The sequence below is a fragment of the Oncorhynchus clarkii genome, chromosome 17 (assembly GCF_045791955.1).
Source record: "Oncorhynchus clarkii lewisi isolate Uvic-CL-2024 chromosome 17, UVic_Ocla_1.0, whole genome shotgun sequence".
In the NCBI taxonomy this organism is placed as follows: Eukaryota; Metazoa; Chordata; class Actinopteri; order Salmoniformes; family Salmonidae; genus Oncorhynchus; species Oncorhynchus clarkii.
Window position 1 is genome coordinate 67,495,236 of NC_092163.1, and position 26,086 is coordinate 67,521,321.

General features: G+C 43.1%; 1 protein-coding gene across 4 annotated transcripts in view; it reads right to left on the reverse strand.

The window, feature by feature from the left end:
- LOC139371296 (band 4.1-like protein 1) overlaps positions 1-22,233 on the reverse strand; it is a 169,081-nt gene extending 146,848 nt beyond the window's left edge. For 3 of the 4 annotated variants that reach the window (XM_071111602.1, XM_071111601.1, XM_071111599.1), the window contains exon 1: positions 22,069-22,233. The gene's annotated coding sequence lies outside the window, so the exon portion shown is untranslated. The remainder of the gene's footprint in view (positions 1-22,068) is intronic. The other variant, XM_071111600.1, reaches the window with a different exon arrangement.
- Between the last annotated feature and the right edge of the window lie 3,853 nt (positions 22,234-26,086).

Here is a 26,086-nt window from a genome sequence, read left to right on the forward strand (position 1 = left end):
CCTCATTGAGTTCCCTGAGTTCCTATCGGACCTTGTAGTCATAGCAGATAATATTCAAATTTTTGGTGACTTTAATATTCACATGGAAAAGTCCACAGACCCACTCCAAAAGGCTTTCGGAGCCATCATCGACTCAGTGGGTTTTGTCCAACATGTCTCTGGAACTACTCACTGTCACAGTCATGCTCTGGACCTAGTTTTGTCCCATGGAATAAATATTGTGGATCTTAATGTTTTTCCTCATAATCCTGGACTATCGGACCACCATTTTATTACGTTTGCAATTGCAACAAATAATTTGCTCAGACCCCAACCAAGGAGCATCAAAAGTCGTGCTATAAATTCACAGACAACATGAAGATTCCTTGATGCCCTTCCAGACTCCCTCTGCCTACCCAAGGACGTCAGAGGACAAAAATCCGTTAACCACCTAACTGAGGTACTCAATTTAACCTTGCGCAATACCCTAGATGCAGTTGCACCCATAAAAACTAAAAACATTTCTCATAAGAAACTAGCTCCCTGGTATACAGAAAATACCCGAGCTCTGAAGCAAGCTTCCAGAAAATAGGAACGGAAATGGCGCCACACCAAACTGGAAGTCTTCCGACTAGCTTGGAAAGACAGTACCGTGCAGTATCGAAGAGCCCTTACTGCTGCTCGATCATCCTATTTTTCTAACTTAATTGAGGAAAATAAGAACAATACAACATTTATTTTTGATACTACCACAAAGCTAACTAAAAAGCAGCATTCCCCAAGTGAGGATGGCTTTCACTTCAGCAGTAATAAATTCATGAACTTCTTTGAGGAAAAGATCATGATTATTAGAAAGCAAATTACAGACTCCTATTTAAATCTGCGTATTCCTTCAAAGCTCAGCTGTCCTGAGTCTGCACAACTCTGTCAGGACCTAGGATCAAGAGAGACACTCAAGTGTTTTAGTACTATATCTCTTGACACAATGATGAAAATAATCATGGCCTCTAAACCTTCAAGCTGCATACTGGACCCTATTCCAACTAAACTATTGAAAGAACTGCTTCATGTGCTTGGCCCTCCTATGTTGAACATAATAAACGGCTCTCTATCCAACGGATGTGTACCAATCTCACTAAAAGTGGCAGTAATAAAGCCTCTCTTGAAAAAGCCAAACCTTGACACAGAAAATATTTTAAAAACTATTGGCCTATATCGAATCTTCCATTCCTCTCAAAAAAATTTGAAAAGGCTGTTGCGCAGCCTTGAAGACAAACAATGTATACGAAATGCTTCAGTCTGGTTTTAGACCCCATCATAGCACTGAGACTGCACTTGTGAAGGTGGTAAATGACCTTTTAATGGCATCAGACCGAGGCTCTGCATCTGTCCTTGTGCACCTAGACCTTAGTGCTGCTTTTGATACCATCGATCACCACATTATTTTGGAGAGATTGGAAACCCAAATTGGTCTGCACGGACAAGTTCTGGCCTGGTTTAGATCTTATCTGTCGGAAAGATATCAGTTTGTCTCTGTGAATGGTTTGTCCTCTGACAAATCAACTGTAAATTTCGGTGTTCCTCAAGGTTCCGTTTTAGGATCACTATTATTTTCACTATACAGTGTGGGGGGGGAAGTATTTAGTCAGCCACCAATTGTGCAAGTTCTCCCACTTATAAAGATGAGAGAGGCCTGTACTTTTCATCATAGGTACACTTCAAATTTGACAGACAAAATGAGGGAGAATTGTAGGATTTTTATGAATTTATTTGCAAATTATGGTGGAAAATAAGTATTTGGTCACCTACAAACAAGCAAGATTTCTGGCTCTCACAGACCTGTAACTTCTTCTTTAATAGGCTCCTCTGTCCTCCACTCGTTACCTGTATTAATGGCACCTGTTTGAACTTGTTATCAGTATAAAAGACACCTGTCCACAACCTCAAACAGTCACACTCCAAACTCCACTATGGCCAAGACCAAAGAGCTGTCAAAGGACACCAGAAACAAAATTGTAGACCTGCACCAGGCTGGGAAGACTGAATCTGCAATAGGTAAGCAGCTTGGTTTGAAGAAATCAACTGTGGGAGCAATTATTAGGAAATGGAAGACACACAAGACCACTGATAATCTCCCTCGATCTGGGGCTCCACGCAAGATCTCACCCCGTGGGGTCAAAATGATCACAAGAACGGTGAGCAAAAATCCCAGAACCACACGGGGGGGCCTAGTGAATGACCTGCAGAGAGCTGGGACCAAAGTAACAAAGCCTACCATCAATAACACTCTACGCCGCCAGGGACTCAAATCCTGCAGTGTCCCCCTGCTTAAGCATGTCCAGGCCCGTCTGAAGTTTGCTAGAGAGCATTTGGATGATCCAGCAGAAGATTGGAAGAATGTCATATGGTCAGATGAAACCAAAATATAACTTTTTGGTAAAAACTCAACTCGTCGTGTTTGGAGGACAAAGAATGCTGAGTTGCATCCAAAGAACACCATACCTACTGTGAAGCATGGGGTGGAAACATCATTTACACGGACCAGGACGACTGATCCGTGTAAAGGAAAGAATGAATGGGGCCATGTATCGTGAGATTTTGAGTGAAAACCTCCTTCCATCAGCAAGGGCATTGAAGATGAAACGTGGCTGGGTCTTTCAGCATGACAATGATCCCAAACACACCGCCCGGGCAACGAAGGAGTGGCTTCGTAAGAAGCATTTCAAGGTCCTGGAGTGGCCTAGCCAGTCTCCAGATCTGAACCACATAGAAAATCTTTGGAGGGAGTTGAAAGTCTGTGTTGCCCAGCAACAGCCCCAAAACATCACTGCTCTAGAGGAGATCTGCATGGAGGAATGGGCCCAAATACCAGCAACAGTGTGTGAAAACCTTGTGAAGACTTACAGAAAACCTTTGACCTCTGTCATTGCCAACAAAGGGTATATAACAAAGTATTGTTATTGACCAAATACTTATTTTCCACCATAATTTGCAAATAAATTCATAAAAAATCCTACAATGTGATTTTCTGGATTTTCTTTTGTCATTTTGTCTGTCATAGTTGAAGTGTACCTATGATGAAAATTAAAGGCCTCTCTCATCTGTTTAAGTGGGAGAACTTGCACAATTGGTGGCTGACTAAATACTTTTTTGCCCCACTGTATATTTTACCTCTTGGGGATGTCATTCGAAAACATAATGTTAACTTTCACTGCTATGCGGATGACACACAGCTGTACATTTCAATGAAACATGGTGAAGCCCCAAAATTGCCCTCGCTAGAACCTGTGTTTCAGACATAAGGAAGTGGATGGCTGCAAACCTTCTACTTTTAAACTCAAAACAGAGATGCGTGTTCTAGGTCCCAAGAAACAAAAAGATCTTCTGTTGAATCTGACAATTAATCTTAATGGTTTCACAGTCGTCTCAAATAAAACTGTGAAGGACATCGGCGTTACTCTGGACCCTGATCTCTCTTTTGACGAACATATCAAGACTGTTTCAAGGACAGCTTTTTTCCATCTACGTAACACTGCAAAAATCAGAAACGTTCTGTCCAAAAATGATGCAGAAAAATTTATCCATGCTTTTGTTAATTCTAGGTTAGACTACTGCAATGCTCTACTTTCCGGCTACCCGGATAAAGCACTAAATAAACTTCAGTTAGTGCTAAATACAGCTGCTAGAATCCTGACTAGAAACAAAATATTTGATCATATTACTCCAGTGCTAGCCTCCCTTACACTGGCTTCCTGTCAAGGCAAGGGCTGATTTCAAGGTTTTACTGCTAACCTACAAAGCATTACAGGGACTTGCTCCTACCTATCTCTCTGATTTGGTCCTGCCGTACATACCTACACGTACGCTACGGGTCACAAGACGCAGGCCTCCTAATTGTCCCTAGAATTTCTAAGCAAACAGCTGGAGGCAGGGCTTTCTCCTATAGAGCTCAATTTTTATGGAATGGTCTGCCTACCCATGTGAGAGACGCAAACTCGGTCTCAACCTTTAAGTCTTTACTGAAGACTCATCTCTTCAGTGGGTAATATGATTGAGTGTAGTCTGGCCCAGGAGTGTGAAGGTGAATGGAAAGGCTCTGGAGCAACGAACCGCCCTTGCTGTCTCTGCCTGTCCGGTTCCCCTCTTTCCACTGGGATTCTCTGCCTCTAACCCTATTACAAGGGCTGAGTCACTGGCTTACTGGTGCTCTTTCATGCCGTCCCTAGGAGTGGGTTGAGCCACTGATGTGATCTTCCTGTCTGGGTTGCTGCAGACACCTCACCCATCTCACAGTCACACACTACATACAAAAGAGAGATTACATGAGACCGTCATTCACACATACATTGGCCTTGGTTAGCTTGTAAATAATCCTGTATATTGCCTATATATCTAAGTCATGGCAGTAACTACATATGAAAACAGAGGTCTGGACCTTAGTTATTTTTCTCATTTGAAAAAAATAATCAAAAATATATATTTTGTACACAATAAAGAAAATCAATATCTAAATATTGCTCCCAGCGTTGATCAAAGCTTAGGAAGCTTATATTCTTGATCTGACAGAGCTTAATCGCGCCGACCTCTTTGCGAACCAGTGGAATCGTAAACAGTGGTTTGTTTGTTATATTAGCCTGCGTCCCCCAGATTTGCCTTTTTAGCAGCACATTCACCACTCTCTCAAACGGCTAACTCCGCCCTCTTGCAGCACGGACCTGAGACATGATATGAACTACCCCAGCTCACAGTCCGCTAAGGTAGGCCACTAGAGACGCTGCTGACAGTGTGTTTGCTAGATGTCAGACAAAAGGCCATTTTTAAATTGTCCTGTGACTCCTGCAGAGAGCTACTGGGAGACAGTGATGTGAGCATGTGGCTCTCAGTGGTGAGGCTGAGGCAGGCTGCAGGCATGCAGGAGGAAGCAGAGGAGACAGAGAGAGGAGACAGAGAGAGGAAGCAAGCAGAGGGAGAGGTTAGTACAGTGGTTCCCAAACTTGGAGTCAGGCCCCATGTGGGTCCCCTGAGAAAATCTGTACTAATCTTACCAAACAAGTTAGGAACTTAAAAAATATATAATATGTTTCAATATGAACATCTCCATATGGCCTATCTTCCCTATAGGCCTACTGTCACACCTGCTCCAGCTCCCCCTCCCTGGCGAGCGCCAGGCTCCCCAGCATTACGCACACCTGCCTTCCCTCAGCGATTATTGGACTCACCTGGACTCAATCACCTCTGTCATTACCTCCCCTATATCTGTTTGGTTCCCCGCTCCAGCATTGATTGTCATATGTCCTTGTATACCCGTGTGCTGACGATGTTCCTGTCATGTTTCATGTCTGTTCCTGATTAAATGTTTGACTCCCCGTACCTGCAGCGTCGGTCCTTACATCTACATTCACATATAATCAAAATGCAAACAATACAGTTCTAACAATGTCGCTGATGCTACGTGTCAGTGTGAATCATTTGTCATATTTCCATCCTTTAAGGTATATAACATTACAATGTTATAGGTAATAGGCTATGTGTTTTTAGATCGACTGAGGTGAATGAACCTACAGCAGCTAAGGTGATAATGGCTGGTATCATAATTATTTATTTTCTTGCTGTTCTGCAAATAGTGTTTTAAGGTTTTTTAATTGTATAGAAATGCAGTAAATGAGCTTAAACTTCCAGCATACAGTAGGAATACACCAAGTACATTGTGGTGAGGCACAGCCAGGATCTCCCATCCAATCTGACCCGTTTGAGAGCTACAGGACAGGCCCAGAGAGACTAGGAGTAGTTTCCTCTCCTTTGCTCCTCGGGACCCAACTATTCCACACCTCCTGCTGTTATGCTACTCGCCTACAAACATCAACAAAGCATCAACAAAGCCTTTTGACCAGGGACGTTAGCACTGGGAAAAGAGAAAACAAAGCCATGTTTTTTCACAGAGCCAACAAATCAATGTGATGGCGGCCTATCCAATCCGGTCTGATCTGCAATATACCGTATGAAAAATGTATAATGGTAAAACTATATGCAGCAATATGTACAGATGTAGGATCTTAATTTGATCATCCTGTTGTCGGAGACCTTTCCTGCATTGCAGGATATTAACCCTCCTGTTGGGTTCATTTCATATTAATTTTGTGTTCCCGGTCCAATATGACCGCCCCATTATAGCTGATAATAAATCCATAATAATACATATATTATCACCTAATGTTGTGTTACATCTTTTTATCAATGTACGTTCTTCTGAACATTACAAGTTTTGAACTTCTATTTTCTATTCATGGCCTGTAATTCTCATTGACCTGAGCTCATACAACCCATTTTTGAGTATGGATTATTTTGACTATAACAAATACTCAGAAGAAGCATATTGTGCTATTTATCACAGACTACTTTGTGTCAAAGTTTAACAAGGACTCTCTCCTCCTCACCAGTGTCATGATCGAAGATATGATCAAGGGCCTCACATACAGTATGTCGTTTGGTTATTGTGCTGCCACAGAATGTATTGTGAGCAAGGCCTCAAAAAAGCTTTTACATACCAGAGCTGCGAGAAAAGTTGTATATATTATTGAAACAATGTTGTGATTGTGTTTCCAGTGGGGGAAAGATTATATTGGGTAAAGGTTCCCGTGGGGGTTGCCATGGAAGCAAAGAAGGGAAGTGAGGTGTGTGTGTGTACGTGTGCTCAATGATTAATGGGCATTTGCCTGAACTCAATTTTATACACTAAGTGTAGTCTCACCCATTAATTTCTAATGACCGGTCATTTTTGACCGGGAACACCACAGGTGTACAAAAGTTAAATAAAGCACCCAAAATGTTAAGTCATGGAACTTTATGACAATCAGATTAAATTAACTACATTTTTCAGAGAGAAAACTTGTAAATCGGTTCAAATCGACCGAAACACAGCAGGAAGATTAAAATTGTGTATTTAAGGTTTAAAAAGGCTTCTGAAGTTACTTTAAAATGTCAGACTTGATTTTCACATATGAAAAATATATGAACCCCTTGAAAAATGTCCATTATTGGTTGTGGGTCAAAGCTGGGACCGAGAGACTAAAAAACAGCTTCTATCTCAAGACCATCAGACTATTAAATAGCTATCACTAGCCAGCTACCAGCCGGCTACTCAACCCTGCACCTTAGAGGCTGCTGCCCTATATACAGCCTTATTCTAAAATGAATTCAATAGTATTTTTTCCTTTTGCAAATGTGACCCAATTCAGGAAACTAGGCTTCACTACTTCAACTTTTTTTTTTAATCAAAATGCGTTTTTGGGCAGAAATGCCTTCTGGAACATGTGAACTTTCATATGCCTTCTTGTAATGCCATCTGTAAATATGAATTTAATGTTTAACCTCTCTAGGGTATGTGGGACGCTAGCGTCCCATCTGGCCAACATCCAGTGAGATTGCAGAGCGTCAAATTCAAATACAGAAATACTCATTTCTAAAAATTCAGAAAACAAAACATATTTTAGATAGGTTTAAAGATGATCTTCTTGTGAATCCAACCACGGTGTCAGATTTTTAAAATGCTTTACGGCGAAAGCATACCTTACGAATATTTGAGAACATAGCCCAGGTACCAGCCAAGCAGAAGCGTTTACAAAACTCAGAAATGGAGATCAAATTAATCCCTTACCTTTAATGATCTTCATATGGTGGCACTCAGAAGACATTCATTTACTCAATAAATGTTCCTTTTGTTCGATAATGTCTCTTTATATCTAAAAACCTCAGTTTTGTTTGCACGTTTTCTTCAATAATCCACAGGCTCAAACGCAGTCAAAACAGGCAGACAACAAAATCCAAATTGTATCCGTAAAGTTCATAGAAACATATCAAACGATGTTTATATTCAATCCTCAGGTTGTTTTTAGCCTAAATTATCTATAATATTTCAACCGGACAATATCGTCGTCAATATAAAAGGTAAACAAGAAATGCACTCTCTCGGGATTGCGCATGAAAAAGCTCTGTGACACGTCAGGGTCCACTCATTCAGACTGGTCTTACTCCCTCATTTATAAGAATACAAGCCTGAAACAATTTCTAAATAATGTTGACATCTAGTGGAAGGCATAGGAACTGCAAATGGAGTCCTAAGTCAATGGATACTGTAATGGCATTGAATAGAAAACTACAAAACCAAAAAATTAAATACTTCCTGAATGGATTTTTCTCAGGTTTTCGCAGTGTTTTCTATCCAAATCTACCAGTTATATGCATATCATATCTTCTGGGCCCGAGTAGCAGGCAGTTTAATTTGGGCATGCGTTTCATCCAAAATTCAGAATGCTGCCCCCTACCCTAGAGGTTTTAAATTAAGAGCCTAGTTGGTTTAGCCACAGAAAAAGTCAGCAACCTTCCCACTAGCCATGATTGGCTGAGATAATGAGCGAGCTGTCAGCTACCTTCCCGCTAGCCATGATTGGCTGAGCTAATGAGCGAGCTGGACATGCCAAGAGATGAGTTCAGATTGGTCTGCCATATAGCACGCTTCTGTCTATTTGAGTTGGTCAGTATGTGTAGGTAATCCTGTCTAACGTGGCTTTAAAAAAAAAAATGTATCGAGTAGTAGAACTGCATAAGCGTTGCTCTCCACCTTCTGGACCGAGTTTTGAAATCAGTGGAATTAGAGTATGATAGCTAAGGAGATGGAGAAAACACCTGTCTCCGGATTACATCTTCAAACTAAGGGCAACCATTGCATCCGTGACAGGGAGAGGCGTCCATCCATTATGTAGACGGATAAGATAGTGTAGCTAGCTACGTTTACAGATATTACACGGTAAACCAACAGAAAGTCATTTTCATTTCAAGTTAAAGTGTACTGTTAGCTAGCTGGCTCGCTAGCTAACGTTATGAGTATGATCTTATTATTCATATCTCAGAGCCATTTGCTTTGCGAGTTGTAGCCGAATGTCAGCTAGCTAACATTGAACCTGGTTGGTTAGCTACCTGCAGATTCATGCAGGGTAGTATGCAAGTATCCATTTCAATAGAATGTCACTGTGACAACTGTTGGGTACATTGACTTTAATTATGGGTACATTGACTTCAATACAAAACCTAGGAGGCTCATGGTTCTCACCCCCTTCCGTAGACTTACACAGTAATTATGACAACTTCCGGAGGACGTCTTCCAACCTATCAGAGCTCTTGCAGCATGAACTGACATGTTGTCCACCAAATCAAAGGATCAGAGTATGAATCTAGTACTGAAAACATAAGCTACAGCTAGCTAGCACTGCAGTGCATAACATATGGTGAGGGGTTTTTTCAAAGAGAGAAATACAGTTTTGAACAAATCAATTTCTTCCAAAGTGAAGGAGAAGCAAGAGAGAGAGGTTGTGTGTTTAGTTGTATTTCTTTCTTCACTGTTTTAGCCTACTCCAACACACAGCTCAATGAGAAAGGGGTGCTATATTAGCTAGGTGGCTATGGCTATCCACCACTGGAACTCTTCCAAGTCAAGTTAAGCTTTTGGTTTTATAAATGTTTCGCCGCCGGAGCCCGCCGGTGTAACTGCTAAACTGTACTGCATGATTGTAGCGGGTTTACTAACGTGTTAGTTCTAGTAGCTATGTTGACTATGACGTGACAATGATGTAGGCTGTGTGTAGCAGTTAGCAGTCATGATATGAACGTTTGACTTGTAAAGTTTTTTTTCTCGCCTGGTCACAGTCTACAAGCGAAGGGAAAAGGTGAGAAGAGGGGAACGCATGGATTGTTGCAAAAAGGAATTATATATACAATGAGCAAATTGATCATGATGTTTTTATGTGGCTGCTATGAAAGTGAACTGTGTTTGTGTGTGATCAGAGGTGTATTCATTCCACTGATTCTGTTGAAAAACGTTTCTTAGAAAATGGAACGAAGATAAACATACCTGAATTTGTCCAATAGAAACTCTCGTTTGCAACTGTGAGACTAATGATGACACCCTAGATCAGCTAGATGTAGGCAAGAGTGTGCATGACGGTATTGAATGTATCACTGTCACCTTGATTACACACAATTCTCTCAACCTGTGTGTACCTACATTGTAAAGTCTCATTCATAGGCTAGGTTGTAGCAACCTTATGATAGGTACAGGAATAATTTAAGTATCATGTAGTAACCTAAATCTAGCACTGTTACATTGAGCTGGGTGAATGGAATATGAATGACAGTTATCCAATATGCTGTAATGGAAATAAGGCCATGATCATTAACAAAAGAATCATCCTCCCTCATCTTAAATGGCACCGACCACCACTGCCTGAGGTACTGGATAGCTGTAAGATACAGTAGCACAAATAGCAGACACCTACTGTCTGAGCTGGGATGAAAAACAATGAGGCATGAAGCACACACATCATCCAACCAGATCAGAGAGAGCGTGGGACATGACAAGTCTCATGCCTGAAAAAGGAGAGGAGATTTGTTCAGGGAAGAAGAGAGAGTGAGGGATGGGAAAGGGGGAGGCAGATATGTAAGAAAGAGAGAGAGAAAACCCTCGCATGCAGCCTCAGAACCTGCTGACTCACTGCAACCTCCATGGGCTGGCTCTGGCTCCCCTTCAGAAGGACAAAGTGACACTTCCCATCGTACTCCACGGGCGATGATGGGAAGCTTTAAATAAAAGACGAGCATAAAACCGCATTAAGGCTATAATGGTGCCAGAGGGGATGGCTGCCGTTTTACAGGCTCCTAACCAACTGTGCTATTTTTATTTTTATATTTTTTTGTAACTCATTTTGTACATAATGTTGCAGCTACCATTTCTTATGACCAAAAAGAGCTTCTGGACATCAGAACAGTGATTATTCACCTCGAGCTGGACAAAGATTTTTTATTTAATGAGTCCCACACGAAGGATATAATGCTTTGTCAAGACAAGGCCCAAATTCCATTGTTGGTTAAGGGCTTGTAAGTAAGCATTTCACAGTAAGGTTGTATTTAGCGCATGTTTTTATTTTTTATATAACTAGGCAAGTCAAGCAAGTCAAATTCATATTGACAAATTACGGCTTAACCCGGCCAAACCCGGGGCAATTTGTTTTCCGCCCTATGGGACTCCCAATCACAGCCTGTTGTGATACAGCCTGGAATCAAACCAGGGTCTGTAGTGATATCTCACCCTGTTGACTAACAGTCAGGACCTAGCCTGATAGCCTGTAATCTCAAGCACTGAGATGCAGTGCCTTAGACCGCTGCGCCACTCGGGAGCATGTAACAAGAAACATTTGATTTGAAATGAAATAGCAGCTCCCTAGGATGTATAATAGTAAAACACCTATCTCATCAGAACAGACCGATGTGAGAGAGGGGCCAGTGAATCAGTGAGGCTAGTGCAGAGTGTGTAATAACTGATGCTAAAAATAAAACTCCTGAGCAGACAGACAGCAGTAGGAGATGATGGGACAACACTGAGGAAGTGAGAGGAAGACAGGGATGCAAGAGGGAACACAGAGACGGGAGAGACAGCTCATTGCCCAGCAGTCAGTCAGTAGACATATCAACACCCTCTGTCTAGCCCATTCAGAAAACACACTCATTGACTATCATTGACTTGTATTTCCTATGGCAAGACAATACCTCATTGTCCCCAGCTGACAGTAAATAGTCCTATAGTTATCCTTAAAGCCTGTGATGGCACAGCTTCAGTCATCAACAGGGTTACTTCAATAAGAAAGTCAGCTCAAATACTGCTGTTTAGGAATGGTACACAGAAATAAGATTGCACTACCATCACATTCAAATCAGCCATCGACTCGGTTTGCCAGCAGTCTTTGACCACGAGGGAACGCAACCCTCCATGCATTAAATCAAATATCCAGAATAGACCTTACCATGCTAACCTCAGAGAGCAGTGTAAAGTGAAGTTTCCTCTTCTGTCTGTGTGTATTCTCAGTAGCAGTGTCCCTGACCAAGCCTTTGGCTCGTCTCTGTGACTGCCTCCCGACTCGTCCCTGCAACGCTGCATGAGATGTGACTAGATTCACCCAACTACAACAACACAGAGCCATGGAACAGTCCACAGGGCCAGCAGTAATGACAGCCCAGAGTAGACACTGACAAAAAGCATACACTCTGTCCTCAACACACACTGCACTATAAAGCCCATGTACTAAAGTACTGTATACAGTTTGTAGAGATTATCTTATTTTGAGACAGTTTGCTACAGCAGGAAAATAATTCTGCAACAACAGGTAATGTGAATTATAATGCATTTTTTGTAGGGGTTGATACATCTTTTCACAAGAGAAAATCAAGTTTCAAAGTAGAAATTACAAATTTCAGAAATCTTTTTAAAACCTCAAATGCACTCCAAGTTTAACATTTCCTGTGATCAAATTATGATCCTACATCTGTAGGGAAAGAACATCTGGCTTAATTTTTCCTGGTTTGGTACTGTATTGTACTGTAATAAATGAATAATGATACAAACAAGATAATGCATTAATATTTTCTAATGATAAATTCAGCATGTTGTAATGTGGTAACGATTAGTGGGATCAGTATATTAGGTTAACATGGGGTACAGGAGCTGGTTGTCTCCAGGTAAAGACAGAGCACAGTGAGGAGCGCTGCCTCTGTGCCTCAGACCCAGTAGATGCTTCATACTTCCTCATTTGAATTTCAAATCAGGGAAAAGCTACATGCTGTGCTCTGAAATCAACCTGGACTCAGGGGTAGACATAACATAGTTAATGTAAATCCGGGACACTCCAATTACTCCAACACTCCAACTGTTCCCCGGCAGGCCGTCATCGTAAATAAGAATTTGTTCTTAACTGACTTGCCTAGTTAAATAAAAGTTAAATGAAATAAAAAATAAAAATTAGTATGATATGCTACGCTTCATATGGTATGTATTCATTTGTGGATGTCCATCATCCATTTCGTATAATATGTTATGAATTGTAATTTATACATTATGTTATGAATTGGAATTCCTATGATATGTTGCGAATTTGCAAATGTAGAATATGTTATGAATTCCAATTTGTTGTGGCTAATATTAGCTAGGTAGGTGGCTAAAGCTAACATTAGCTAGGTGGCTAACATTAGCGAGGCTAGGGGTTAGGATTAGGAGTTAGGCTAAAGGGTTAAGGCTAAAGGGTTAAGGTTAGAGTTAGGGTTAGGGGAAAGGTTAGCTAATATGCTAAGTAGTTGCAAAGTAGCTAAAAAGTAGTAAGTAGTGGCAAAGTTGCTAATTAGCTAAAGTTGATGAGATTCGAACACGCAAAGTCCACCCATCCACCATGACCCACCAACCTACTTTAGTTTTTGCCTTAAGTAACCTTCTGTCTTGTCTAACCATACCAAATGTAACATATCATACTAATTTGAGTGTCCTGGATATACATTTACTATGTTACATCTAGTATATAAGGCCAGGCTGCTTAAATTCCAGCAGCACCCTCAAGCACCTAACAAACACACACACACACACACACACACACACACACACACACACACACACACACACACACACACACACACACACACACACACACACACACACACACACACAGTTCAAGTAACACACACACTATGACAAACTCTTGTATCTGCATGACCCCTGGGTGAGACAGACACAAATGTGCCCCATGTTTGCCAGACAGACATACAGCAGCATAGAGACAGACAGAGAGACAGACAGTTCTCTGTCTGGAGAGTGGTGTGATGCAATGTCACCCCAGCCATTCTCTTCCGTCCAAGTCTCTCAGTAGGCAGGCATCAGGCAGTGCTCTGGGATGGTGAGATCTAAACTGGAACAGGAGTGTTCCAGCCTTAATGTTAACAACCCTTTAAGGCTGCTGCCTGTATAGGCTAGATGACAGACAGCTGTGCCGGAGAGAGGGATTTAACACAAACAAACTCCAAAAATAAGATGACGATTATAGGGATGGAGCAATAAAAGTATACTTAGTGCTGATGGCTGAAGAGCTAAAGATCTAATAGAGAACATGTGACAAACTCATTCCACGGAGAGCCAAGTGTCTGTGGGTCTTCGCACCACCCTTGTATTTGATTGAGGAATTATGGTCACTAATTAGTAAGGAACTCACCTGGTTGTCTAGGTCTTAATTGAAAAACAAAAAACCTGCAGAAACTGCCCTCTGTGGAATTTGACACCCCTGTAATAGAGATTTACTATCATAGCCTAGTTCCAGTTTTCAGAGCCAAACAAAAAGAGGATATATGTCAGTGGAGGCTGCTGAGTGGAGAACGGCTCATAATAAATGCTGGAACGGAGTGAATGGAATGGAATCAAACACATGGAAACTTTTTGTTGTATTTGATACCCTTCCACTTGCTCCTGCCATTACCATAAGCCCCTCTTCCCCAATTAAGGTGCCACCAACCTCCTGTGGATAGCTGATTGAATCAAGAGATAAAAGACTTGACTACATGTATTCGCAAGGCAGATGGTCATTTGATGAGGCTTTACTTGGTGAGATGTTTTGGTACGCATTCTTCACATAACTGGCTCACAGGAAGGCAATTAAAACAAACGGTATTTCATAATATACTTGGTTCAATTAGCCAAGTTCGGAAAATGAAATGGCTACTTTGTTCTAAAGGTTGCAGCATTAATCCAATCCTGCGTTGTTCAAATTCAAGGAGAGAAGACAACAGCTATCCAAATATCAACATGCCATTCAATCTAAAATGACAGTTTTTTTGTACAAAAACAACCACAAAACTTATACTTTGGACAACCACAAAAGCTGTCCAAAGTCAGCGCCTGCATAAAAATATGAATTCCAGTAGCAAACTGTTCACAACTGTCACAATCTGATTGCCGCAGTCAGATAGGATGCAACATTAATGGAGAATACAGCCCTATGGAGAGAACCATGGAGCTTCATGAAGAGGTCAAGAGGTCAATTGTCCACTGAACACAAAACCATAACAGTTTTTCCCCTATATTAATTTAGCAGTGGCGGGCTTCCACTGATAAATCATTGCCGCCACTCAAAAAAATACGATTTCAAATATTTTATTTATTTTGGAAGATAATTCTCAGGATGTTACAATGTTTTCAGTGTAAACATAAATGACCAAAACCAGATATGAATTATGTAGAAAAGATAAATAAGTGATAATGCCAGAGAAGCCGGTGTTTGGAGGATATATTGGCATGGGTGTGTTATACAACAGGTTACCAACATATTCAAATAATGATTGACATATTTTCAGAAAATATTATATTTTTCTGAATTTATTTGTACTATTTCATTCATTCACGAGATATAGTCTGGACACAAATTTTATGTTGCTCCCCAAGCCCTCTGGTCGTTAGTTATATTGGTTCGGTTGCCAGAGACACGACCCAGTCGTTAAGGCTTTTTGTTCTGCATCTATGGACACGGCCCAGTTGTTTGATCTAAATGTTCCATTGCCATACTGGCTGGCATCGTTCTTATCCCTTGCTTGCTAGCTTACAGTCATGTCAAACAGTGCAGCCAGAATAACATCAAAGTAGCTGCATTTGAGTTTGTTTAAGCTGTTTTCTAGTGACATTTATTTAGATACATCTATAACAATGAGCTAATGAGGCGCGATTTCACCTGGCATAGAAAATGTGCTCTCTCGTCAGGACACTGTTGTTAAGAGGAGCTAGCCAAGAACACAGCTAACACAATCACTTCAAACTGAAGCTGGAAAGATTGCAAACTAGCTGCATTTAGTTTTGTTTGACCTGTTTTCTATTGACATTTCTTTGTAGAGATCCATAAAAATTATGACAGCTGATTCATTATTTTGACTGACTGAGAAAAGCTGTCTGTCTGTCTGTCTCTGTCTGTCTCATCCTGGCTCCCAACATTACTATTACTTCCGGCGCCGACAGAGATGGCCGCCTCGCTTCGCGTTCCTAGGAAACTATGCAGTTTTTTGTTTTTTTACGTGTTATTTCTTACATTTGTACCCCAGGTCATCTTAGGTTTCATTACATACAGTCGAGAAGAACTACTGAACATAAGAGCAGCGTCAACTCACCATCAGTACGACCAAGAATATGACTTTCGCGAAGCGGATCCTGTGTTCTGCCTTTCACCCAAGACAACGGAATGGATTCCAGCCGGCGACCCAAAAAAACAACTTCGTAAAAGGGGGAAACGAAGCGGTCTTCTGGTCAGACTCCGGAGACGGGCACATCGTACACCACTCCCTAGCCTTCTTCTCGCCAATGTCCAGTCTCTTGACAACAAGGTTGATGAAATCCGAGCAAGGGTAGCATTCCAGAGGGACATCAGAGACTGTAACGTTCTTTGCTTCACGGAAACATGGCTCACTGGAGAGACGCTATCGGAGTCGGTGCAGCCAGCTGGTTTCTCCACGCATTGCGCCGACAGAAACAAACATCTTTCTGGTAAGAAGAGGGGCGGGGGCGTATGCTTCATGGTTAACGTGACGTGGTGTGGCCACAACAACACACAGGAACTCAAGTCCTTCTGTTCACCTGATTTAGAATTCCTCACAATCAAATGTCGACCGCATTATCTACCAAGGGAATTCTCTTCGATTATAATCACAGCCGTATATATTCCCCCCCAAGCAGACACATTGATGGCTCTGAACTAACTTTATTTGACTCTTTGCAAACTGGAATACATATATCCGGAGGCTGCATTCATTGTAGCTGGGGATTTTAACAAGGCTAATCTGAAAACAAGACTCCCTAAATTGTATCAGCATATCGATTGCGCAACCAGGGCTGGAAAAACCTTGGATCATTGCTATTCTAACTTCCGCGACGCATATAAGGCCCTGCCCCGCTCTCCTTTCGGAAAAGCTGACCACGACTCCATTTTGTTGATCCCTGCCTACAGACAGAAACTAAAACAAGAAGCTCCCACGCTGAGGTCTGTTCAACGCTGGTCCGACCAATCTGATTCCACACTCCAAGACTGCTTCCATCACGTGGACTGGGATATGTTTCGTATTGCGTCAGACAACAACATTGACGAATACGCTGATTCGGTGAGCGAGTTCATTAGAACGTGCGTTGAAGATGTCGTTCCCATAGCAACGATTAAAACATTCCCAAACCAGAAACCGTGGATTGATGGCAGCATTCGCGTGAAACTGAAAGCGCGAACCACTGCTTTTAATCAGGGCAAGGTGACCGGAAACATGACCGAATACAAACAGTGTAACTATTCCCTCCGCAAGGCAATCAAACAAGCTAAGCGTCAGTATAGAGACAAAGTAGAATCTCAATTCAACGGCTCAGACACAAGAGGTATGTGGCAGGGTCTACAGTCAATCACGGATTACAAAAAGAAAACCAGCCCCGTCACGGACCAGGATGTCTTGCTCCCAAGCAGACTAAATAACTTTTTTGCCCGCTTTGAGGACAATACAGTGCCACTGACACGGCCCGCAACTAAAACACGCGGACTCTTCTTCACTGCAGCCGACGTGAGGAAAACATTTAAACGTGTCAACCCTCGCAAGGCTGCAGGCCCAGACGGCATCCCCAGCCGTGCCCTCAGAGCATGCGCAGACCAGCTGGCTGGTGTGTTTACGGACATATTCAATCAATCCCTATCCCAGTCTGTTGTTCCCACATGCCTCAAGAGGGCCACCATTGTTCCTGTTCCCAAGAAAGCTAAGGTAACTGAGCTAAATGACTACCGCCCCGTAGCACTCACTTCCGTCATCATGAAGTGCTTTGAGAGACTAGTCAAGGACCATATTACCTCCACCCTACCTGACACCCTAGACCCACTCCAATTTGCTTACCGCCCAAATAGGTCCACAGACGATGCAATCTCAACCACACTGCACACTGCCCTAACCCATCTGGACAAGAGGAATACCTATGTGAGAATGCTGTTCATCGACTACAGCTCGGCATTTAACACCATAGTGCCCTCCAAGCTCGTCATCAAGCTCGAGACCCTGGGTCTCGACCCCGCCCTGTGCAACTGGGTACTGGACTTCCTGACGGGCCGCCCCCAGGTGGTGAGGGTAGGCAACAACATCTCCACCCCACTGATCCTCAACACTGGGGCCCCACAAGGGTGCGTTCTGAGCCCTCTCCTGTACTCCCTGTTCACCCACGACTGCGTGGCCACGCACGCCTCCAACTCAATCATCAAGTTTGTGGACGACACTACAGTGGTAGACTTGATTACCAACAACGACGAGACGGCCTACAGGGAGGAGGTGAGGGCCCTCGGAGTGTGGTGTCAGGAAAATAAACTCACACTCAACGTCAACAAAACTAAGGAGATGATTGTGGACTTCAGGAAACAGCAGAGGGAACACCCCCCTATCCACATCGATGGAACAGTAGTGGAGAGGGTAGTAAGTTTTAAGTTCCTCGGCGTACACATCACAGACAAACTGAATTGGTCCACCCACACAGACAGCATCGTGAAGAAGACGCAGCAGCGCCTCTTCAACCTCAGGAGGCTGAAGAAATTTGGCTTGTCACCAAAAGCACTCACAAACTTCTACAGATGCACAATCGAGAGCATCCTGTCGGGCTGTATCACCGCCTGGTACGGCAACTGCTCCGCCCACAACCGTAAGGCTCTCCAGAGGGTAGTGAGGTCTGCACAACGCATCACCGGGAAATATAATCTCGCCCAGAGAAGCACAAGATTGAACTTAATTGAACTTTCTAGAGTTTTCCCTGCAACGTTTCCCTTTATGGTGGGAATTGCGATGAAATCAATGCAATATTAGCCTCTTTCAATGCAACATGCCGAAACAAAACAAACTATGCAAGACTTAACATTTTATCTTTATTTAACTAGGCAAGTCAGTTAAGAACAAATTCTTATTTTCAATGATAGCCTAGGAACAGGGGGTTAACTGCCTTGTTCAGAACGACAGATTTTTATCTTGTCAGCTCAGGGATTCGATCTTGCAACCTTTCGGCTCTCACCACTAGGCTACCTGCCAGCTACCTGCTGCTCCAGTATGCAAAACGAACCAAGAGATGTTGTTGTAGGCATGACTCAGGCACATACAGGCATGACTCAGGCACATATTCTACACAGACCTAATTTGTCTGATTCTCTGTAATAATGGTATGAGAATAATTAGGCATTTTATTTTCTAAAGCGGTTTCTTGCATCAAACAACAAAACAACACTACCCCCCCCCCCCTCCCCCCCAATCCCAGGGAAAACAGTGCACAACCAAATCACTGAACCTGACCAATGAGCATGTCCACTGTATCAGTGTGACACACATTACAAAGTTTGTGTTGGTTAAAAACACCTTTTACAAGAACGCCAACTGTGACATTATTATTGAAGCTTCTGATCTGAAACAGATCTTATGTGTTTGAAAACAGAAGGGGCTCAGAAGCAGGGGTGCAACTTTAACTTGGGACGGGGGGGACATGTCCCCCCACATTCTGAAATTGCATTTTTGTCCCCCCCAGTTTCATCATTGGAATGTGATACAAAACAGGGTAACGGTGTGCTTTAGGACCATGTGGACGCCTCTGAGCAGTCGGGTAGGCTGTTTGGAGTATTTATATTTGTAAAAAGACAAATATTTGTTTTGCCTCTCCTCACTTCTTAATATACCAAAGTTGCTCCCCTGCTCAGAAGCATCATGGTGAGAGGTGAGACCACTTCCATACATGGACCTGCCTGAGCATGTGGCGTAACAGTCTTCTGAATGTTTATTTCATTTAACTTCTACCAGATGCTTATTGTACTCCCTCACAGTGTGCTGTTTGTAGGAATACTTTTTTGGTGTGATTATCTGGATATATATATATATATATATATATATATATATATATATATATATATATATATATATATAACTAATCAGTGATTAGTTATTGGTGATGTCAGTCACTCAATATTACGTCTACAGGTCATAGAAATGCCTTTCAACTTTAAACACATGTAATGGGAAGACTCGGCTTGGGAATGCCTGACTGAACATACCCCTGAAGGTGTTTGTGTGTTTCTGAGAGGGTGTGATGTGGGACCATGTGTGCCGTTTGGATCAGTGTCTTAGCGCGTTATGCATACAGCCACGTGTCTGTTTATGACTGTCTGTGTGTGTATGTGTGTGCTTGTGTGCGTGTGTGTGTGTGTGTGTGTGTGTGTGTGTGTGTGTGTGTGTGTGTGTGTGTGTGTGTGTGTGTGCATAAGCATCAATCAATCTGAGTGTGGGTGCATTGTGTGAGATGGGAGTGTCTGGGGAGAATCAGGCAAGTGGACTGGGGTAAATAAGTGGACTGGGGTAAATAAAATAATAAATAAAGGGGCTATCAAACACTGGGATCAATCACGCACCCCTCTGATCCAGAGTCATGGGATTCGGTCATGGGAAAACCCAAGCCTACTTGATGGTAATAGTGCTGACTGTTGCCCCTAGTGGCCGGATTTGAAGGCATTTCCCGACATCCTCAAGACATGGATAGATATCCAATTTCGAAGTCCCTCTTGAGTGATCTGCCTGATGGGATAGCTGCACTATATAATGACAGGGCTGAATTAAACAGAAACAGAGCACTATACAGCATCTTCCTTGAGGTAAACATGAAGGTGAGTGAGAGGGTTGATGGTCAGTAAGAGTGTGTGTGATTCAAGCCATCGGTCCACCCTGGTACGCAGGCTTAACATAGGGATGCATAGTGCAGAGGTAAGCCACATTACTGGACAGGGATTTGAATGCCTGATGAAACTTATGATAAAGATGAAAGCACTTTGTGAGCAATAGTATGCCAGTATATCTGGCAATATATTCAACATAAGTGCTCAAGGATTGACTGTCATCATGGATCTGAATTCACTCTCCTCCATGGGCAAAAAAGCGAGATGCCACCCACCTGAGTGGTTATATAACAGAATAAAACAGAATAAAACATAATAGAATAGAATAGGATATAATAGAATATAATATTATAGAATATAATTTAATAAATGTGCTCCATTCTGTTCACTGCATGGCCTCTATCCCCAGGAGGCTAACACTCAGCCTAAGGCTAAACAGGCTCCAGGCATAAGCACATATGCGGTCGCTTTGGGCCCCTGACCGCTAGGGGAACTCAGATCCAATTATTTTACCCGCAACCAAATCTTGCTTAGGGCCCCCAAAAGGCTAGAGCTGGCCCTGACTTCACTATGCCACACTGGGACACTGTAATACTAACACTAAATATGATCTTATTAGTTTTATTTCTTGTGTGTTTTTGTTCTACCTCATGTTATTTTTTGTGCTACATTTATATTGTTTACTGCCTTGTTGGGTTTGGAGCTTGCAAGAAAGATTTCACTGTACTTCTGCATGTGACATTGAAACTTGAAACTTGATCCACACTGGGACACTGTGATACTGATATAGATATTGCTGTGTATGATCATCAACTTTTTATTCTTATTACTGGGAACGCCTATTACATCTAATTGATTTATTCTTCATTATTTGTGTTGGTCTACTAGCTTTATGTGACAACATGGCTATATGACTATCGTGGAGAATAAGCTAAGTTTGTTATTAAAGCTGTCAGTTGGGGCGAGGGCTGAGCAGAGGATGTGAGGGAAATAGCAGCGTCATTGACGCTACAAGTTGTGCCTCTGGAGCCCTAGAACCAGTATTCATTTATTTCGTATCACCTCATGCCACACACACATCGCCTTCACACAATGTCCCGACGACATGGGATATTATGAAAGGCCATGGGCATGTTCCACCATAAAGATCCCGAATCAAATGTGCTCTGTCCTTTTAGGGAGCGCAAATGCAGTCGTATGGAATGGAATTATTGCAGAATAGCCCAGCAATGACGTTCTCCCTTGCGAAATATTACATTGTGCTAGGCATTTCGCTCCAGCGTGCCTTTTACATAGTAACGTCACATCAAGAGGAAAAAACATAATATAACGGAATCCAGCATAGTTTACGAATGGCCTTTTAAAACATGTTATAATAAAACAATCAGGGATACATGCATGTTTTACAGCCATGTGCAAGAATTTGTTTGGAAGTAAGGAGAGATTGTAACCTAATAAAAAAAACTATTCCCTATGATGAGATGGAAGCACCGCAAATATAAAATGTATTAATACAATGCTAAATGTTGCCACCTACCTTCAAGTCAAACACACATCCAGGTGTGGACTGTTGACGTTGTGCACCGCGGGCAAATCAATCCAATACTGCCTCTGCCCCGTCCTTATTCCCTGCTTTGAGGGAACAGCAGTATATGACGGAGTCAAGAGCTTCGAGCGAGTATGAGGAAGAGAAGGAGAGCGAAAGAGGGAGGAACGAAAGCTGGGAGTAGAGGAGAAAACGCGCAAGTCTCCGGATGTCAGCGAACAGCGCTTGCTTGCTTTTACTCCAAGCAGAGAACGGCCTTCAATTCACGTTACCTAACAACGATTTTGGCACTGCAATGGCTTTGATTTAATAATTGGCACAAAACAAACGCCTATCGAGGTACAATATGCAATGGCACAGTCTCTTTTCGCGTTCAGAAGATAATAATAAGCTTAGTGAAGTGGTCCATCACTTCAAGACAGGGCCTTATAATGGACTTATTAATTGCTTAAATGTGACATAATCACCATTTATGTATAAACTTTGGCGGGACTATTGAGATAACATGCATTTATAGTCCTTCTTCTTGGTTAAAAAAAATAACACTATACTGGTCCAATTGATAAAAAGGAAAATATGTTGTTCTGTATTAAAGCGGCAATGCGTAACTTTTTGAGCTACCCAAACAAATTCACATAGAAATGTGATTTATAGATCTGTCGTTTTCATTGAAAGCAAGTCTAAGAAGCAGTAGATCTGTTCTATATGTGCTATTTCTATGCTCTGCTCACATTCTTATTTTTTTGTATCTTTTACTTTTGGTTTTGTACACCAGCTTCTAACAGCTGAAAATACAATATTTTGGGTTATGGAAAATCTATTTAGATGGTACAATGATTCTCTACACTATACTTGCTTGTTTTGTTCCATAAACTGAAATTGGGCTATTAGAACTATTATAATGTCTGCAACCAGTCAAAGCAGGATACATTTCAGCATAGTGCACCTTTAAGTCAGTCTATTGAAATAAACTGTTTTATGCCATGCATGATGTTCTCAGGTTTCAGTAAAGATGAAAACAGAGCAGACAGTAGACCTGTCATAGCCTACTCACTGGTTTAGATAATTCCATACTATCCCCTCTTTCTCTGAGCTGTAGATAGGCCTAATGTAAAGAATGATTTGCTGCCTTCTTTGCCTTCTCACTGATCTATGCTTCAAACTCCCCATGCCCCACAGACAGTAATAAGCATGCATCACTGAGTATGTTTACCTTCAAAAAGTACCAGTATCACTGTGGAAAAGTACAGCACCTGTCCAATCCGTGTGGCTGCGAGGGAGTGTGGTTACACTTGCAGTCAGCAGTGTCGTGTCTTTGGCTATGCCGGATTAAATGATATGACATGCTATTCTATAAAATAATTTCTCCGTAATTAATATTACCTGATTGACCTAATCATGTAAATGTAATTAACTAGAGAGTCAGGCACCACAAAATAATATTTATAGATCTGTTATCTTCTGAATAAACTCTTAAAGACCTAGTAATATTTTACATCAATAGCAGTCAATATTAATCGTCATCTTAATTCAGTCTCATCTGAAAGTTGTAAATTCTTGGTTATCTGCACGAACCCTGGCTAACAAGTTGAATCAGCAATACAAAATTGGGTTTAATTATTTATTTACTAAATATCTAAATAATCACACAGAACTACACATACACATAATTAAATCATAACTTGATTACAAATTACGTCATAAAGGAAAACGTCCCTAGTGGGCAGAACAGATATGACAGCTTGTTACACAAAATAAAAGGGGCTGGGTTTGAGTGAATGAGCAGGAAGACTGAGGAACAAAGGGCGAAGCTGTGCTATCGTAAATACAGTATCTTATGCATTCTAAATTACCGCCCATTTGGAACAGGAAATGCAATAAATATTTACTCTGAGCTGCGCTTCAGTAGGTTGGTGGTAGATGGAAGGCCGTGTTGTCCAACCGAGTCCTTTGTCCTTTGAAGAATGTCTCTGGTTGTAACGGTTTTCTGTATGAGAAGGAGAGTCGGACCAAAATGCAGCGTGTCTCTTGCAATCCATGTTTAATGAAGAAACAAACTAAACACAAACACTACCAAAACAATAAACTTAACGAAAACCGAAACAGCCTATACTTGTGAAACCTAACACAGAACAATGACATCAGGACACTAAGGACAATCACCCACAAACACAGTGAAACCCAGGCTACCTAAATATGGTTCCCAATCAGAGGCAATGACTAACACCTGCCTCTGATTGAGAACCATATCAGGCCAGACATAGAAATAGACAAACAAGACATCCAACATAGAATGCCCACCCAGTTCACGTCCTGACCAACACTAAAACAAGGAAAACACACACGAACGATGGTCAGAACGTGACAGTACCCCCCCTCCAAGGTGCGGACTCCGGACGCACAACTTAAACCTATAGGGGAGGGTGTGGGTGGGCATCTGTCCGCGGTGGCGGCTCTGGCGCTGGACGTGGACCCCACTCCATAATAGTCTTTGTCCACCTCCTTAGCGTCCCTAGATAGGTGACCCTCCTAAGAGACAGCTCGGGACAGAGGGGAAGCTCGGAACAGAAGGACAGCTCGGGACAGAGGTAGCTCGGGACTGATGGGTAGCTCAGCACTGAGAGGAAGCTCAGCACTGAGAGGAAGCTCAGGCAGGTAGTTGGATCCGGCAGATCCTGGCTGGCTGGCGGTTCTGGCAGATCCTGGCTGACTGGCGGTTCTGGCAGATCCTGGCTGACTGGCGGTTCTGGCAGATCCTGGCTGACTGGCGGATCTGGAAGATCCTGGCTGACTGGCGGATCTGGAAGATCCTGGCTGACTGGCGGATCTGGAAGATCCTGGCTGACTGGCGGATCTGGAAGATCCTGGCTGACTGGCGGATCTGGAAGAGTCTGGTCGACTGGCGGATCTGGAAGAGTCTGGTCGACTGGCGGATCTGGAAGAGTCTGGTCGACTGGCGGATCTGGAAGAGTCTGGTCGACTGGCGGATCTGGAAGAGTCTGGTCGACTGGCGGATCTGGAAGAGTCTGGTCGACTGGCGGATCTGGAAGAGTCTGGTCGACTGGCAGATCTGGAAGAGTCTGGTAGACTGGCAGATCTGGAAGAGTCTGGTAGACTGGCATATCTGGGAGAGTCTGGTTGTCTGGCAGATCTGGAAGAGTCTGGTTGACTGGTAGATCTGGAAGAGTCTGGTTGACTGGCAGCTCTGGCTGCTCCATGCTGACTGGCTGCTCCATGCTGACTGGCAGCTCTGGCTGCTCCATGTTGACTGGCTGCTCCATGCTGACTGGCAGCTCTGGCTGCTCCATGCTGACTGGCTGCTCTGGCTGCTCCATGCTGACTGGCTGCTCCATGCCGACTGGCGGCCCTGGCTGCTCCATGCTGACTGGCGGCCCTGGCTGCTCCATGCTGACTGGCGGCCCTGGCTGCTCCATGCTGACTGGCGGCCCTGGCTGCTCCATGCTGACTGGCGGCCCTGGCTGCTCCATACTAACTGGCAGCTCTGGCGGCTCCTTGCAGACTGGCAGCTCTGGCGGCTCCTTGCAGACTGGCAGCTCTGGCGGCTCCTTGCAGACTGGCAGCTCTGGCGGCTCCTTGCAGACTGGCAGCTCTGGCGGCTCCTTGCAGACTGGCAGCTCTGGCGGCTCCTTGCAGACTGGCAGCTCTGGCGGCTCCTTGCAGACTGGCAGCTTTGGCGGCATCCTGCAGACAGGCAGCTCTGGCGGCTCCTTGCAGACTGGCAGCTCCTTGCAGACTGGCAGCTCTATGCAGACTGGCAGCTCCTTGCAGACTGGCAGCTCCATGCTGACTGGCAGCTCCTTGCAGACTGGCAGCTCCTTGCAGACTGGCAGCTCCTTGCAGACTGGCAGCTCCTTGCAGACTGGCAGTTCTGAACAGGCGGGAGACTCCGGCAGCGCTGTAGAGGCGGAAAGCTCTGACAGCGCTAAACAGGCGGGAGACTCCGACAGCGATGGAGAGGAGGAAGGCTCTGGCAGCGCTGGACAGGCGA